Source organism: Alligator sinensis, unplaced genomic scaffold (assembly GCF_000455745.1).
Source record: "Alligator sinensis unplaced genomic scaffold, ASM45574v1 scaffold573_1, whole genome shotgun sequence".
Lineage (NCBI taxonomy): Eukaryota > Metazoa > Chordata > Crocodylia > Alligatoridae > Alligator > Alligator sinensis.
In genome coordinates this window covers 2544084-2560975 of record NW_005841877.1, presented here as the reverse complement: position 1 = coordinate 2560975, position 16892 = coordinate 2544084, and the positions used below count along the sequence as shown (strand labels likewise).

General features: G+C 48.5%; 1 long non-coding RNA gene across 1 annotated transcript in view; it reads left to right on the top strand.

Annotated features, from left to right (window-relative positions):
- The first annotated feature begins 5456 nt into the window (after nt 1-5456).
- Nucleotides 5457-16892, top strand: part of LOC112549171 — a 13888-nt gene continuing 2452 nt past the window's right edge. Inside the window, exons 1-2 of the long non-coding RNA XR_003092510.1 lie at nt 5457-5543; nt 7189-7470. This is a non-coding gene — a long non-coding RNA (uncharacterized LOC112549171). The remainder of the gene's footprint in view (nt 5544-7188; nt 7471-16892) is intronic.

The window sequence follows — 16892 nt, the reverse complement described above, 5'->3', positions numbered from 1 at the left end:
CCAGGTCATAATAGCTCAGAAGATAATTCATATATCCACTGTGAATGTGCTTGGAAAAGGAAATCTGGACTGGATTTTTCCTGAAGCATTACAGTCAATATGATTTTTTCTCTAAAAATAAAATGGCAGCTCAGAAGAAAATTGCCATCTCTTGGATTTAGTTTCACCTACTTCACACTGTGCGAGAAAGTGGCAGCTAAAATAACAAAATATCTAATGGTGAAGCATGCAGAAAAAAAATAAAATGTGTAAGCAAAATAGCCCACTTCAAAAGACATTCTAAGCTCAGTACCATTCTGAAACATTTAAGGTGTGATTATCATTTTCTCTAAAATAAATGAATTGTATTTATGTTGTCTATAGGACTCTGTCACATTTAATTTTTCACTGCTCTGTTAACAGGAATTGTACAGCATACCTGCTAATCAAATATTGATCAGATTATTCCTTTTGCTTACATTACCATAAATACTGCCAATACTCCATGGACAGCTTTAAAAGAACACAGTTTTGCAAAGTTTGCCAAGACCTTTCCAAACAGAAGAATGATCTGCATCTATAAAATAAAATAACTGATCAGGAAACCTGCTTTCTCAGCTGGTTGAAATAATAATTGATACAGCCTTTTGATTATGTCTGTAGAGCTGAGAGAGAGAGAGAGAGAAACTATACCAAACATCAAGCACTAATTGCAGTAGAAGACAAGCACCTGAATTTCTGCCACAAAAGGAGAATACTATTGCCAATAGCATTGCAGATGGCCATTCAGAATTTCAGCTGTCGGCCCTGCAGCATATAATCACAGGGTATATTTAAGTTCTTCAGCAATTGCAACTCTACTAAAAATGTAGTATTCTGACATCCATCAAACTGAAGGAATGACAAGTAAAAAATACATATGAATATAAATTGCATTCTTCCTGAGGGTGCTTTTTATGTTCAAAATGACTGAACTCACTGTTGAATGAGTGTTTTTTCCCCATCTTGTGCAATCCTAGAGCTCACTTGGTAACAATAGCAGACCATAATTGTTTTATAAGCTATTATGAACATTTTACCTCATAAGAACTACCTGCATGATATGCAGAATGGAACTATTCATCCAGACAGTCTTCTAAAATTGGACCTGTTGAAAACATGAACATGTGTCATCTAGCCAGTGGCATACACGGGGTTCATACACTGTCCTAGTTCTAGGAGTGATTGTGCCTTTGGATAGTGTACTCTGTTCCCCTCAGAGTGCAAAGCAGTTCCAGTTGGGGCATGAGGGATAGTGAAACAACAACTTAACTTCCATCCTGTGGTGATTTGCGGCCCAGAAGGCAGGAAGGGCTGCTTTTTTCATCTTCAAATGTAACCAGGTGAAAGAATTTCTCTAATTACTCTCTTCTATGGATCTGTGCAATGGCCAGAGATGGTCTTGGGCACAGAAAATAAAAGGTACTACACAGAAATGCTAATGGGATTATACCAGTGAGCCAGGACCCTTCTCTAGAGCTAGGGACAGATATTCAAAAAGCCTGAGCTTGAATTGATTCAATCTTTGCCGGTTAGTCTAACCTGTCTAGGTTGAACTGGTGTGCAAGTGTACAGACATTTCCTCTGGACTGAAGAAATGCAGGCACGTGCCTGCAGTGGCTCAGGCTAAAAAACAGTGGGTACTACAGCAGCCCTCCCTTTCCTTTCAGAGTGCTGAGCTGATGAGGAAGTGTGGCCAGGCCCCAGCAGGATGCTCTGATTAGGGAGGGATTTAAACCCTCAGCCTGCCTGTGCAATCCTAGGCTTTTCTCCACTTGCTGCTCAAGGGGCTGGAGTGTTGCCAGGCTCCAGTCCCCAGCTAGCACTCTGGGGCAAAGGGTGTGTGTATGTGCAGTGCATTTATCTGTTGATGATACTGAACTTTTCAGTCTCCCTCTCTCTGCTTCTTCATACTGTCTGGAGCAAATCTGACAGATGAGGGAGCCAGCAGGGAGCTCATAACACAGCGTTTATTAGTCCACCAAGAAAACAAGACCCTCTCTCATTAGTTCAAGCTCTTAAACAGATTTTTCTTAGCAAAGAAAGGAGAGACATTACTAGCTGTCCTGTTGATTAGCTCAAAAAGTCCTAACTGGACACTGTCCTGTCTGCCTTCATCCTATCCCAGTGAAATTGGAGATGTATACACTGCTCAGCATTAGCGACTAGGATCCATGGGGCTGGGGTTTGTGCTGTGGGAGATGAAAGGGAGGCAAGGATCCCTGCTTGAGTAATGAGTAGCGAGGGGGGCCAGGGCAGGGGTAAGCAAGGCAGACCCTGCTGTGCCTGCAGTCTCCGCCAGAGCTCTGGGTAGGGAGCAGAGGGGTGGGGCTAGCCCTCTTCTTTGGAGCAGACAGCACAGCCCAGGGCTGCAAAGCATGTGGGATGCTGGGAGACTGGTTGAACTTAAACCAGGAAGGGGTCTGGGACAGACATTGCATAAATAGGTTTGACCCAAATCAGTTAAGTCTGATACTACAACCAGGTTTATCTTAAATTAGTTCCAGCCACTTTATAAGTGGTGTATGTGCACAGAACTTATGTTCTGTTATAGGTTTAAACCAGTTGTTGATCATTTAAACTGGTTTATATGTAATGTTTGTCCCTAGCCTAGTTGACTAGAGAGGGGGTTAATCCTCTAGCTACACTCTTTTGTTGTGGGCTCCTAAATGAAAGTTCTTTATCAAGAGCTATGTAGTTGAGGGTTAGATCAATGAAGGACACAGCATTGCTCTATGTCATCATGTCTAACTTTTAGAACCCTAGACCTCTGTGTGGAATTCACAACACTGTTAGCTCCACACATTCCATATACAATGCATTAGGTGTTTAGAAACGCACTACAACCAGCCTAGCCAGTAGGAAATCTTTTAAAAAGGGAGTTTATGGTACCCACATTTTTATAGTAGTTTAGAGCTGTGGTTCTCAACCTTTTTAGATTAAAGGCACCCCTTGATTAAAGTCAAGGCACTCTACTTTAGACTCAAACCATCCCCTTGAAAACGTCAGCTCTTTGTTTTCATTTGATTTTTGACAAGAGAAAAATAATAAAGCAACTTCTATTGCAAAGAACTCAGATCACAACCGGTCAGAATGTTTTTAACACTATGGATTCCTATTTGAAATCTCTGTATTTGTCTTGTGAATCATATTTGCATACCTAACAGTATTAACACTCTGCAGCACTCCTGAGTGGATCTCCATACACCACAAGGTGCCATGACACCCTGGTTGAGAACAACTGAACTAGAGGTCAGGGGAAGTGGTAGGCCTGGGTATAGTTCCTTTTTTATGTAGTTCAAATGGACATCACCCCCCCCACCAAATAGTGCCCTAAACACAGGCCCACTGGTGAGACTGGGGAGAGAGAATTCTTCACTCCTATTGAAGTGTAATGGGGTCCGATTCCAGGGGTGGATGCGATGCCCCCAGAAGCTCCTCATGTCTTATCACCCTGGCTCTCTTTGGGCAAACTCCCCTTCTCCTCACTTGCCATGCCTTGATGAAATGATCTTTTCAGAAAAAGGAAGCTGCCCCAGGGCTTCCCAAGTCAGATCTCCTCATGAGCACCAGTCACTGCTCATCGCCTTAAGAACTAATTACATGGGTTCCATCCTCCCTGCTCATGCCGTGCAGATGTCACACATATTAATCATATCCCAACCACTCCTATGGGCTATGAGCTCCTGGCTCTGTCCATCCTTATATCAATCCCCCTATGGGCTATGGGCACTCTGGACCCCTTGGTCTGTGGCCCTCATGGTCTTCAAACCTTTTCCTTAGACCCGGGCCCTACTTCTAGGCCAGTTGATGCCCATGGTCTTTCCACTCCTACCAGCCTTAGGCTGTGGCCCTTCTTGGCCTTCAGCCCTTCTTCAGACCTGGCCCCACTCCTTGGTCAGTGAGATGGGTTTCCTGGCCCCACCTGCTCCCCAGGCCCTCTGGTCCTCTATTCGCATTGACTTCCCTAGATACAAGATCAGGTGCTTAATTTTCTTAGTCCATATTACAGTCAAATGCCAACCAAATGTCATGCCTGCTTCAATAACTAACACAACAGAAAAGGAATTATTTTCTCTATTTAATCTAGGAAGCAGGGCTAATCCATTTAATTTAAAACATCTTTGACTTCTTACCCATTATAAAACCTTAAAATTGTTTTTTCTGTCATTCTGCCTGATTCAAACACCTCCTCCCTGCCTGAAACTACTGGCCCTACTTATCAACCATCTATTAGGATGTGGAATGAAATACAGTCAAGGCAAAGTGTTTCCAGATGATCTGTTGTTGTAACTTTTATGAGAAATTATTTTATATTCACATATACTGAAGTGGTGACTTGATGGCATCCAGTTTAACACCTTTAAATGTGGTAGTGTAAATGCAAAGCCATCAATGTGAACCTCAAAGTTTACTTTGTCTAATGGCAGTGGCACTTAAAAGGACCAACTGTATTCAAGGTGAGGCACTGCTCAGATATAGTGAGAAACAACACCTGTTGCAAAAAGCTAAGATAGAAGGGCTTGAGGCCAGTGACAGCTACTCTCAAATTGGACAAGATCACTTCCTTAACTCAAAGGATCCACTGATTCACTAGCAGGATAAGGCAATATGTGCTAGGAGGGCTTGTATACAGCCATTAGAGGACTTTAAAGCCACCTTATTGACAAACTCTGAGGGAAGAAAGGAAACAATAGGAGTTCCCATACCATCCCATGCCCTTGGGGCACATGGGAAGAGGCTTATATAAGGAAGTATACCAAAGTTAGTCCCTGAGCTGAAATTCTGGAGCTCATGATTAGAAATAGTTCATGCCTTATTTTGGTCTGGTAGCTTCTGATCTCAAAAGGGCCAGTTTCATATTTATACTTTCTCCTGGGAGAAAAGGGGAAAAAATGGTCTCCAAGCTTTCCACTCTGCAAGATCAAAATATTAGCTGCTACAAATCATTGGCAAAACTCAGCTAGTGAGAATATGCCTCTGACTGGCTCAGCTATTTTCTCACTGTTGATGTGGAGTGTATAGTGCTGGAGAGACCTTTAGACACATCTCAATGAGCTTAAAAAAGGCATATGCAACATTGCACAAAGTTTCTTGAAAACTCTAGCCAACAAATACACACGAGTCTTAACCTTTGGATTGCTAAACTAAACAGAAAATAAATACACATTTTATTGCAGCTCTGGATCAAAGATGATGCTATTGTGACAGCTACATAGTAAACTAGTGCAGGCAGAATAAAATGCTTAATTCCAAATAAGGACTCATTATAATGCTATTTATAACTCTTTATAATCTTTGCTATATACTGTGTGACACAGATGTTATCTGTATGAAGTGTAGTTGATTTTCTTGAAGTACAGTAATTCAAGTACTGCAACAATGAGTGTATTTTAAAAACCTAGATTTTGCTGTAACAGGACAAACGGAAACTCTCGCTACCTGAGAACACACCTCTCCTTGATGACACAGGCTGGAACCTAACTGAGCAAGGCCATGCCAAAAAAAAGAAGTAGAAAAACAAGGTAATAAAACTGAAATTAGTTTGGGGAGGAAAGTGTGTCTGGCCATTACAAAAGTATTTACAAAAAGTGGAGTAAAATTAAAGAAATAGAAGGATCTTAGTTCTAGTAGTCAATTGCCCATCAAGAATGATAGGGGGGCAGGGACGGAGGCCCCTGTCCGTCCCCCGTCCCCCCTGCACTTTGGGTCTAGCCCTGCTCACTCATCCCCCCATGAGTCCAGGCCTATTTCCCCCTCCCCACCCTTTTGGTCCAAGCCCATTCCCTCCCCTCCCCACCGCTTCTGGTCTGGCACTGCTCCCCCCCCACCTCCACGCTTCAGGTCCACCCAGCTCACATCCACCTGTCTCCCCTCCCCACTTCTCTCCCTCCCAGCTTTGGGCAAGGCCTGGTGGCGGCGGTGGTGGGGTGCTATCACTGTGTCCCTCCTGGCCCTCCTGCTCCCCTCCCTTCCTCCCCCTCCCTTCCGGCTTTTGTTGGGGCCTGGCGGTGATGGAGCAGTGATGGTGCACTCCCCACCATCATGGCAGATAGGGACAGAGTCCCATATCTGGCCCTGCTCCTGCCCCCACTTCTTGTCCATTTGGAGGAGGGGGAAAATGGGTCCTTGCCCCTGCTGCTTCGGGACTGGGCCTGTTTCCCACCGCTCTCCCCTTTGGGGCTGTTGCTGGGGCATGGCAGCGGTGGCGAGGTGCTGCCACCATGCCTCCCCCTCCCTTCCCCTCCCTGCTGGCTTTTTCCGGGGCCCGGTGGCTCTGTGTCCCCCAGCATCTGGCCCTGCCCCCACTTCTCATCCAGTCAGGGGAGGGGGGGAACAAGCCCACACCCCCTCTCCTCCCATTCTGTCCCCTGTGTCCCCGCCGTCATGGTGGTGCTTCTGTCTGAACACTCTTAGAGCACTCTGGCTGTTTCAGTCAGCCAATCAGAGTGCAAATAAAGAGTTACAGACAGACAGACTAAGGCTTTTATAATATTAGAATTTTGCTGGAATGGAAAGACTTAATCTATTTTACTTTGCAACTTAACAAGAATAGAAAGCTGTTTAAGCCAAGTGGAATAGCAGAATTTACCCTAGTTATGGGCTCCTTAAGGAAGGGAAATGACTTAAAGCTAGGTTCAGACTACATATATATGTAAGGAAGGAAGTTGAGGGACAATAAGAATTCCATTCCCACCTCTGTGATATGTATTCACGTTAACTCACAGTCCCTCAGCATCCCAGGATGCTTTGCACCTCCCCTGCAGCCCCCTTGCAGCCATGCTGGCCTAACCTTGGCCCAAGCTGTCAGCTCCAGTTGAGTGGGGAGCCATGCTCTAGCACCTCCCAGCTTCTGGCCTGGGTCACTGCAGGCATGTGGCTGCATTTCCAGAATCAAAACTGAATTCCTGTCACTTACTTATCAGTTCAATCTACACAGTTTACATTAACATCTGAAGACTGTATTGATTCAGGCTTGGGCTTGAATTGATTCAACTGTCTGTGCTCAGCTCTTATGACTACATGGACAAGCTGCACCCTGTGCTACACATAATGGAAAGAGAAGAGCACTGTCATGCAGGAAATTATCTAACAGGCCAGAAAGCTAAACAAACAGCAAGCAACCCTCAGTCTCACAGCCATTTCACTGACCTTCTGCTGTTTTTACAGATGGCCTCAGCACCCCATCCTGTGTCAACTTGTGGTGTAGACTAAAGGGAAAGGAAGTCAACCAGGGTCTCCTTTTGGATTTCTTCACAGTCTTCCAACACAGGGTGGGGTTTGCCCCCATTTGAACTGGCTGCAGTGCTGGGCACCCTGTGGCACCTCACATGGATATTGACTGAAGAGCCAACATTTATTGAATGCATTATGAAGAACAGATGGAGGCCAAACTCATTGGCTGAGGTCTTGGGGCATCCTTTGCACATGGGAGAGAACCACAGGCATCGGGTGAGTTAGGATTGATCAAGCGTAAAGTACCTAGTATTATGAATAAAATGTACAGCTTGAGAGTTGGAGGGGTCTTTTAATAATGGGGAGAGGTTATATTACATCAAAGATAAAAAAATAAAACAAACAAAAGTCAGGGGAAAAAAAGTTTCTGGTTATTAGAAGATCAAGGAGTGCTGTCAGAATGGTGCCAGTTCAAATACTTCTCAAGGACATTTGTCTGAAGACAATTCAAAGGAAACTGCTAGGAGAAACAGACCTAAGTGCTAACACTGCAAAAAACACTAGAGAGAGAGCCTGTAGCCCCTGGACTGAACATTAAGTACATTTGCTAAACTGCTGTTGTTCGGGGGTACAATCCTTTCCCATAGGAATGGCAATTATAAGGTTGGTAAATTACTACAGTCCCACAGATTTAACTAGTGCATATAGTTGGAGCTGGCCTCTGCACAGTGCAGAATTTCACAACTGAAAGACAAAGCATTCTATTAGCATTTACCAATTAAATGGGATATTGGGTGTGTCCAATGAGATTGGATTCCTTGTACAGTACTTTTTCTCCTCATTTAGTTCATCAGGGAAATCAAATACAAGGATAAAATATCCATAACATTCTTTTTTTTAAAGAGCCAAGAGGAACAACTGAACAACATAGATCACTGATTAAAGAGTAGGAATTAGCTCTAGCCTCCTGAATAGTCCATTCATAGCACAAAACCAACATCAGGAAAGAACACCCAACAATTATAACTGAGCAAGAAGCGGAAGCTTACAATTAGCTACAGTGAACCACATGTTATAACAGCAAACCCAGTCATGCTTCCAGTGGTTGCTTCTCTTTTGCTATGTACTTTAAACTTGTTTGCAATCAGATATTCCAACATGCTGAACAACCTTTGCTCCTGTTCATTTTGGATGATCAGGAATGTAAGAACTGACAATGAAAATCTAATACATTGCCTATAGCCTGACTTGTTTCCCCTCTACAGTGAAGCAGACTCTTGATGAACAAGAGTGTGTGGACTGGTCTCGAGGCCTCTTGGAGTTTCTATCTGGTGTTGGAATAATACAATGATTAATATGTAGCTTCTTTGCAACAGTTTAGAATTAGTGAGAATTTTGATCACGCCTCATTAACAATTGAAACATCAGGTCCTTCCTTTGATCAGCCCATGATGCCAGCCAGTTTCAGTCACCCTACTATTCAATTTTCAAACAAGCACTTTTATTTTTTCTCTCATGCTGACCTTCATGTTTGGGAGTAACTTTCCATAAATAAAATCAGAATAAGATTTTACTCTCTTGCAAAACTTTGCTTGAAACTCTCTTTTTTTTATGATACCTACAAAAAACTTAACAGGTAGTCTAATGTATCAAGACCAATAACTATATGATGCCCAATACTGTCTTATTGTTTCTTTGTCCTGCCTCAGTATCCAGTTGTTGACTCTCCTTTTATACTAAGTGGGTGCATCTACACGAGATTCTTATGTGCTTCTTATGACTCTTCAGGCCCTGCAGCTGCATGTGGGGGGAGAAGCTGAAGTTGGCAGCTGGGATGCAGCCTCAGGGATGCTGGGGCCCTGTGGATACACCAGTTTTACAGGAAGTGGACCCAGGACCACACCATCCTCCTGAACCAGCTGGTAACAGCTGGAGGACTGTCTGGTGGATTCATGGGCCTGGTGGGCAGAGAGTGTGGTCCATCAGGACAGGTGGGAGGCAGAGGACATGGCTGACTGGGCAGACTGGTAGTTCTGGGTGCAGATCCTGGCCCTGAAGTGTAAGCAGGTGGAGGCTCTGCATACTGTGGTCCTGGACAGGGCAATTCAGGCCACAAACGAAAACTGCCAGGTGCTGGACACTGTCCTGGCTCTGGCGATCACCTTCATGCTGCCTACTGCCTGGCCCTTGACCCCAGTTCCGCCTCCCCCCTGGCAGTTTCCCCCTGCCCAGCATCAGCCCCACCATGGGCCTGGGTGGAGGTCCAGTGCTCCACCATCCAGAAGCCCCTGCCTCCAAGCTCCCCTCCTCCTATGCCCTCCTATGCCCAGGCCAGCCACTTGCCCCAGCTCCACGAGGGCGCGGAGACAGAGCTGCCTGCAGCGGGGCCAGGACCACACACCAGCCCCGCTGGTCCTGGACACTGGCTGGCAGAGGGGGAGCTGCCTGCACTGGGGGACCACCAGCAACCATAACCCCAAGCAAGCCCCCTGTCTGCTGGGCTCACTGTAGCATGTGCATCTGTGGGGGAATGGCCAGAGGTTGGGGTGCTGGCCACCTGTTCACCGGCTTTGCCCCCTAGACCCCCATACCCCTGAGATGTGTCTACAGTCAGTATGGTGCTGGCACTGGGGGGGGATGGGAGGGTCCATGGGCAGCTGTCCAAGCAGGCTATAGTGGGGAGTACAGGAGGAGGTGGTTGGCCAGCACCTCTTGCACCCTGTGCCCTGGCCTCTGGAGGCAGGTGTGTGGCTTGCCCGGGGCCTCAGTGGTGGTGGGCCCACTGCTGTCGTTACCACCACAGTTGGTGCTCCTGCTGCCCGGTGCCCTCTATCTGCCATGCCTCCCTCACCCAGGCCTTGTGGAAGAGTTCCCTCAGGCCTCACAGGCTCACAGATGTTATGCAGCACACAGGCTATGATGCTGACCCAGGGGAGGTTGTCCCCGGCAAACTCAAGGTGGGCAGTGAGGGTGAGCCAGCTCACTTTCAGGCAGCTGAAGGTTCACTCCACCAGGGCAGCAGTTAAGGTGGCCCTGGCAGAGGTCCATCAAACGACCCTGGCTAGGTGATTATCTAGCCTCCTTTTGAAGACCCCCAGGGGTAGGAGTGAGCACCACTTCCCTCGGAAGTTGGTTCCAGATCCCAGCCACCCTGACTGTGAAGTAGTGCTTCCTGATGTCTAGCCTGAACCTACTCTCCCTCAATTTATGGCTGTTATTCCTAGTTACTCCTGGTAGTGCTCGGGGGAACAGGGTCTCTCCCATTCTCTGCTGCTCCCCCCCCGGTAAGTTTATAGGCGGCTACCAGATCCCCTCTCAGCCTTCTCTTGTGGAGGCTGAACAGTTTCAGGTTCTGTAGTCTTTCTTCATAGGGCCTGCCCTGCTGCCCCCTGACCATGCGAGTGGCCCTCCTCTGGACCCTCTCAATGCTGTCCACATCCCTCCTGAAGTGCGGCACCCAGAACTGGACACAGTACTCCAACTGTGGCCTGACCAATGTTGCATAGAGGGGGAGGATCACCTCCCTGGACCTGCTCGTGATGCATCTGTGGATGCATCACAAGGTGCAATTAGCCTTACTGACCACGTCCTCACACTGGCGGCCCATGTTCATCTTGGAAACAATAGTGACTCCTTTTCTGCCTCTGTGCTGTTGAGAGAGAATTTCCCCAGCCTGTAGGTATGCTGCTGGTTCTTCCTCCCCAGGTGCAATACCTTGCACTTGTCAGTATTGAAGCCCATCCTATTCCCCCCCTGTATCCTGTCCAGATCTAGTTGCAGCCTGTCCCTCTCTTCTAGCGTGCCCACTTCTCCCCACATCTTAGTGTCATCCGCAAATTTGAACAAGGTGCTTTTCACCCCCTTGTCCAAGTTGCTGATGAAGATGTTAAAGAGTGTGGGCCCTCGGGGGCAACCAGGTTGGTCTGACAGGACCTGCCTCTAATGAACCCATGTTGGTTGCCCCTAATCTCCCTTGCTGGTCCCTCGCAGATGTGCTTTTGGATAATTTCCTCAAAGAGCTTCCCCAGGACTGAGGTAAGACTAATGGGCCTATGGTTTCCTAGGTCCTCCTTCCTCCCTTTTTTGAAAATGGGGACCACATTGGCCCTTTTCCAGTCCTCTGGCACCTTGCCAGAGCACCACAAGTGCCAAGTCCTTCAGCACCCTGGGGTGGAGAACATCTAGACCTGCTGATTTGAACATGTCCAGTCCCACCAGAAGTTCCCTAACTAGGTCCTCACTGACCCTGGGCCTGGCTGTGCCTATCCTGGGTCCATCCGGAATCTCATGGGTGCAGGGGGATGTCCCGGTCCCTGCCCAGAAAAATGGAGGCAAAGAATTTGTTAAAGAGGTCAGCTTTATTGACTGGTGTGACCAACAGATTTCCAAGCATGTTCTGCAGGGGCCCCACGTTACCCGGTGACTTCTTTTTACTCCCTATGTATTTATAAAAGGACTTCTTGTTATCTTTGATCCGGGTCACTAGTACCATTTCTGTCTCCACCTTAGCCTTCCTAACAGCCCTACTACAGTCTCAAACAATGGAGGTATAATCCTCCTTGGTGATGGCCCCTCCCTTCCATTGGGTGTATGCCTCCTTTTTAGCTTTCAGATGTTCCTGAATGCCTTTGGTGAGCCATGGGGGCTTTTGAGCACTCTTGCCCACTTTGATTTGCTTTGGGACTGTCACCCTTCGGGCTCAGAGGATCGTCTCCTTAAGGAACGATCACTCTTCTTGGACTCCCAACTCCCCTCCACTCCGGGACCTCAGTGCCTCGCCGACTAATCTCCTTAACTCATTGAAATCAGCCCTCCTGAAATCCAGGGATGCTGCCTTGCTGCAGGCCTTTGACACCCTGTGCTGGATGGTGAATTCCAGTAGGTGATGATCGCTATTGCCCAGGTGGTCGAGAACCCGCAATCCCCTCACCAGGTCATTGCCTGTGGCCAGGACCAGGTCCAGGTCCAGCAAGGCATTTCCCCTGGTGGGACTGTGCACCTCCTGGGTTAGGTGGAGGTCCTGTATCTCAGCTAGGAACCTACGTGAGCAGTCAGACCTGGCTGACTGCTCCTCCCAGCAGATGTCCAGGTAGTTTAGGTCACCCATGATGACCATGTCCCTTGACTTAACTGCCTCCATGAGCTGACCTGAGAATTCCCAGTCCAGTTCTTCCCTCTGGTTGGGTGGTCTGTAGTAAACACCTACCGTTAAGTCCCTTTCCCCACAACCCCCTTGTATTCTAACCCAGAGCACTTCAGTCTGCCCCTCCCCTGTCCCAGTGCTGTTTGTTGGGGATGTGTATTGCTCTTTGACACAGAGCACCACACCACCACCTTTCCTCCCCATTCTATCCCACCTGTACAGCCTATAGCCCTTTATGTTTACCACCCAATCATGCATTGAATCCCACCAAGTTTCAGTAAGCCCCACTATGTCTGGGCTAGTTTAAAGCACACCGTATGAGATCAGCCAACCTGGAAGAAAAGACACACTTGCCTTTAGGGGAGAGGTGAAGCCCATCCCACCCAAGCATGCCCCCTGCACAAAAATGTGTGTTGTTGTCAAGGAACCCAAGGCCTGCCTGATAGCACCAACTCCAAAGCCACTGGTTGACCACTCCAATGGAGGCCTCATGGCACCATCCATGTCTACTTACTGGGAGAATAGAGGAGAATATGTCACCAATCCTAGCTGGCCCAGTGGGCCCAATGGCAGTGGGGCTGGAGGCCCAGGAAGGTGAGGACAGCCCTGGTAGTGGCATCCAGGAGCCCATCATTAGCATTCTTGCCAGGGTCCAGCTAGATGAATGGGGTCTAGGTGGTAGCTATGTGGCGGTGGCCCTGGGATGGCATGCTGTGGCTGGATAGGCAGTCACTGAATGTTGGGGAGCCAGGAGACCCTAGATGGCTGTGAGCCAACTGGCAGTCAGCATGACGAGCCAGCAGGGCCAGTGCCGTGTCCAGCAGAAGCCTGGAGTGCTGGTTATCAGGGGCAGGGACTGGAGCAGCCATGGGGCAGAGAGGCAGAGGCAGTGAGGAGACAGTTGCCATGTGCTGCCCCTGTGCAAGCTGGGAAGTGACTTGCCAGGGAACAAAGAGCAGGGCTGTTATTTCAAGATGACTGCTGGCACCTGTAGCCAGAGCTTCGAGCAGGTGGCAGGGGCCCATTGCAGGGGCCCATTGCAGAGCTGCAGGACATAGGTGACATGTAGGGGGGCACGTGCTTGCCTGAGGGTGCTGGTGCCCCCGCAACAGTGAGCACACAGGCTGGTGGAGAGTGCTCATGCTCCCACTGAATTTGGCTTCGCTGGCAGCACTTCTACCACTGCTATGCTATGGAGCCAAATTGCCTCACTCAGCAACCAGCCACTGGGGGACCCGCACCCTCCCTCGCCCCCAGTCACTGGGGGCTGGGGGACTTCCCCTGGTCATGTCCCACTGGTGTCCACCAAGACTTGGGAGGCACCAGTTGCCCATGCGGCAAGAAGTGGCACCAGTTTGCTGCTAAGAGCAGCAAATCTGTTGTCACATCCTTGCATGTGTAGATGACTGCCCAGGAGCATTTACTTGCAAGTAGTTTACTTGCAAGTAAACTGATCTCAAATCGAATGCATATGTAGACACACCCAGTTTGTACAGTTCAGGGAGCAGGGGTCATACTTTTGTCCTGTATTTCTACAGTATTCACCCTAACAGGATCCTGCTTCATAACTAGGACTCCCAGTACTATATATAACATGTGTATGTATAAATACTGTCTAATTACATTTGGTTTTAAAGTGTAGCTAGTAAAAAGTAACTACTTTTCAAGAATATTTTTCAAGTTTTCATGAAATTTATTATTTCTCTTTTAGATATGGGCAGGGAAAGTTTTGTGCTAAGCTGAAAGGTTTTTTGTTGTTTTCATAGAATTTTAATTAAATTTGGGAGTTCTCTGGTTTGTGGGGGGAGTTTGGGAACTATATGAAAAGGGGGGCTGTTGTAGCAAATTAAATGGTAGATGGGAGCTGTGCAGGTAGAATTTAAGGTAGAAATTGAAGAGGAAGGAAAAGACATGTGGGGATAGTGTGTCCAAAAGCACAGGAAGGAGGGAAGTGGCTAGTGTAAACAAATGGATGATAAAAATGAAACTATATTAAATAGTGTAGCAGAAAAATAGGCCAAAAAAGAACGGAAAGGGAATGGAGAGGGAAAAAAAATCAGGATCTTGGGATAGGCCTTGGAATGTGTTAGGAATCAATCACAGGAAATGTTTAAGATCTCTGTCTGAAAAAACATAACATTGGCTGCATGGGAAATGAAATTTCAGCAATGAAAAACAAAAGGCATTTAACATCCAAACCAAATTTGGCACAGCTAAAATATTGAGGGGAGAGGTGATTTTTTTTTCAATGGAAAAGTGAGCTGAGGATTATTTAATTTTGTTTTGAAATTAAAAATGAAATCAGTAGAGGAATTACATTGAAATTATAGTTCAGCATCGTGGCTTGGAGCAACACTATAAGGAACTAAATGGAAAAGCCCATACAGTAAGGGCACATGTCTACATGTGCACACCCTTAATGCACATTAAAAATGGTAAATTTAGGCTAATTTTACCTAAATTTCATACCTGCATTTAGGTATCAACTTTAGGCGCGCTTAGTTAAAGCACATTAATGCACTTGTAGATGTGACCTGGCACTAACTTTAGTGCTGGTCCTGCCTAGCCAGGGCCTGCCCAGGGTTCCTGGCTGGCTGACTTTCCACCCCCAGGGCTAGGCTGCTCTCTGGTAGCCCCTACCTACAGACTATAAAAGCCAGCAGCCATTTTGCTCCCTGGGACAAGCACACTAGGAGCCTGGATAAGACTAGTGATCTGTCCAAAAACCCAGCAGGTCCCATATGCTCCCTAGACAGGCCACAGGCTGTCTCTGCCTCTAGAGTTGCTGCTTGGCCACAGGTGAGTGTTGCAAAGGGCTGCAACTTGCTGCACCCCTTGCCCAGTGCTGAGATCCCCCCAGGGCTGCTGCCTGGCTGTCTCTGTTAGCAGGGTCAGCACCTGCTCCCTGCTGCTGCTCACCACCAGCTATCTCCTGTGCTTGCAGGTCCTGCCTCTGCCATGTGGCTCCCAGTCCTTGGCCATGCCCCTGTGCTGGGCACTGTTGGCAGCCATCTAGGGCTGGTCATGCAGAGGACAGCCACACAGAGGCCCAGAATGCTGGCATGTGATAACCATGTTGTTGTCTTCCTCCTTACTGAGCCCTGGCCTTGCCCATGTGCATACATCCATGCTAACTGCCAGGGTCTTCAACTGGACCCGGGAGAGGGGTGCATGACCTTGTGGCACTCTAGGGCTGTGCTGATGTGCAGAGCCAGAGGCAGTTTGCACAGGGCAGGCATTCAAACACCTACATTTACAAGGCCTTATTGGGTGGGATGAGGGAGTGAAGGCATTCTCAGTCGACACAGTAGTGCCACATAAAGGTCAAGGTCTTGCAGGTTCAGTGGATGTCCATGACGGACTTCAGCCTAGTCATGCCCTAAAGTCCATGCCCTTTATGTGGCAGCTGACCCACATGTTGGCACCCGAGGAGCCAGGCTGCACCTCTGTGACTGTCACATCACTGCCAGCTGCCAGCAGCCTGGGGGCGGGGGGGAAGAGGCGGGCCCTGGCCAGGTGCCAGCCCACCGCATGACAGGCCACAGATACTGGGCACAGCCAGATGCTGTTGCTAATGGGGAGGCCCATGCTGAGCCACCTGCCCCGTCAGCTCCGGACACATGGTAAGTCCTGCCCTGGGGCAGGGCCCTCCTAGTCCTCACCCCTGCCCCTGGCCCCAGCCTCTGTCCCCACTCCCTGCCTGCTGTCCCCTGGCCCCAGTTTCTCCCCAACCCCACAGCATGCAGAGAGGTGGGACACAGTTCAGAACTTTATTGAGCAGTCTGTGTTGTCACAGCTTGGCGGGCATGGGCCTCTCACACACCAAGGAAAATGTTAATGTTGGCAGCAATGTCCTTCTTGACAGTGGGGGCAGGGACATGTAGCGCTGTGACAGGTAGCCCTCCAGGTAGCAGTGGAGGTTGTGGGGCAGCACAGACTTGCCCCTTGTGCCATTGCAGCTGAGGGTCCTGAACCAGGAGTGCAGATGTGCCCACGGCACCAGGAGGATCAGCAGCACTAGTGTGCAGCACCTGGGGAGGCAGGGTGGACAAGGAGGGAGTTGGTGCACGCTGTCCCTGTGCTGGGTATGTGGTTTCTGGTCAGGGCAGGGGGCTGGCCAGGGATCAGAGCTTCCAAGGTGGCTGCCAAGAGCTGACAGCTGGCTTTGGCTTCAACTTGGCTGCCAAGTTCTGGCAGCTATGTGGCTGGAGGCTGAAGCTCCCTCTGGTGGCCACAAGGGCACATGGCAGGATAGGAGGGACCTGGGACTTGTGGAAGAATTCCTTCCCAGTCTCTTCTATTAGTTTTGTTTCCTTTGTCATTGTCCCTTCACCTGTCTCTCAATCTAGTTGCCTCAGGTTACAGCTACTACGTGACCTCAAGCTCATACAGGGGCTGAGCCTAGTCTCTATTGTTTTAAGCACTGACCTCATGGCATGGGGGCAGGGGCTTGAGCGGGCAGGGGCAATTATTTTGGGCGGGGAGCCGCTTACCCAGTTTTGGCAGGCTGTCAAGGGCTGCATGGGTAGCCCCGCCCCCTGGCCGGGGCCCCCCC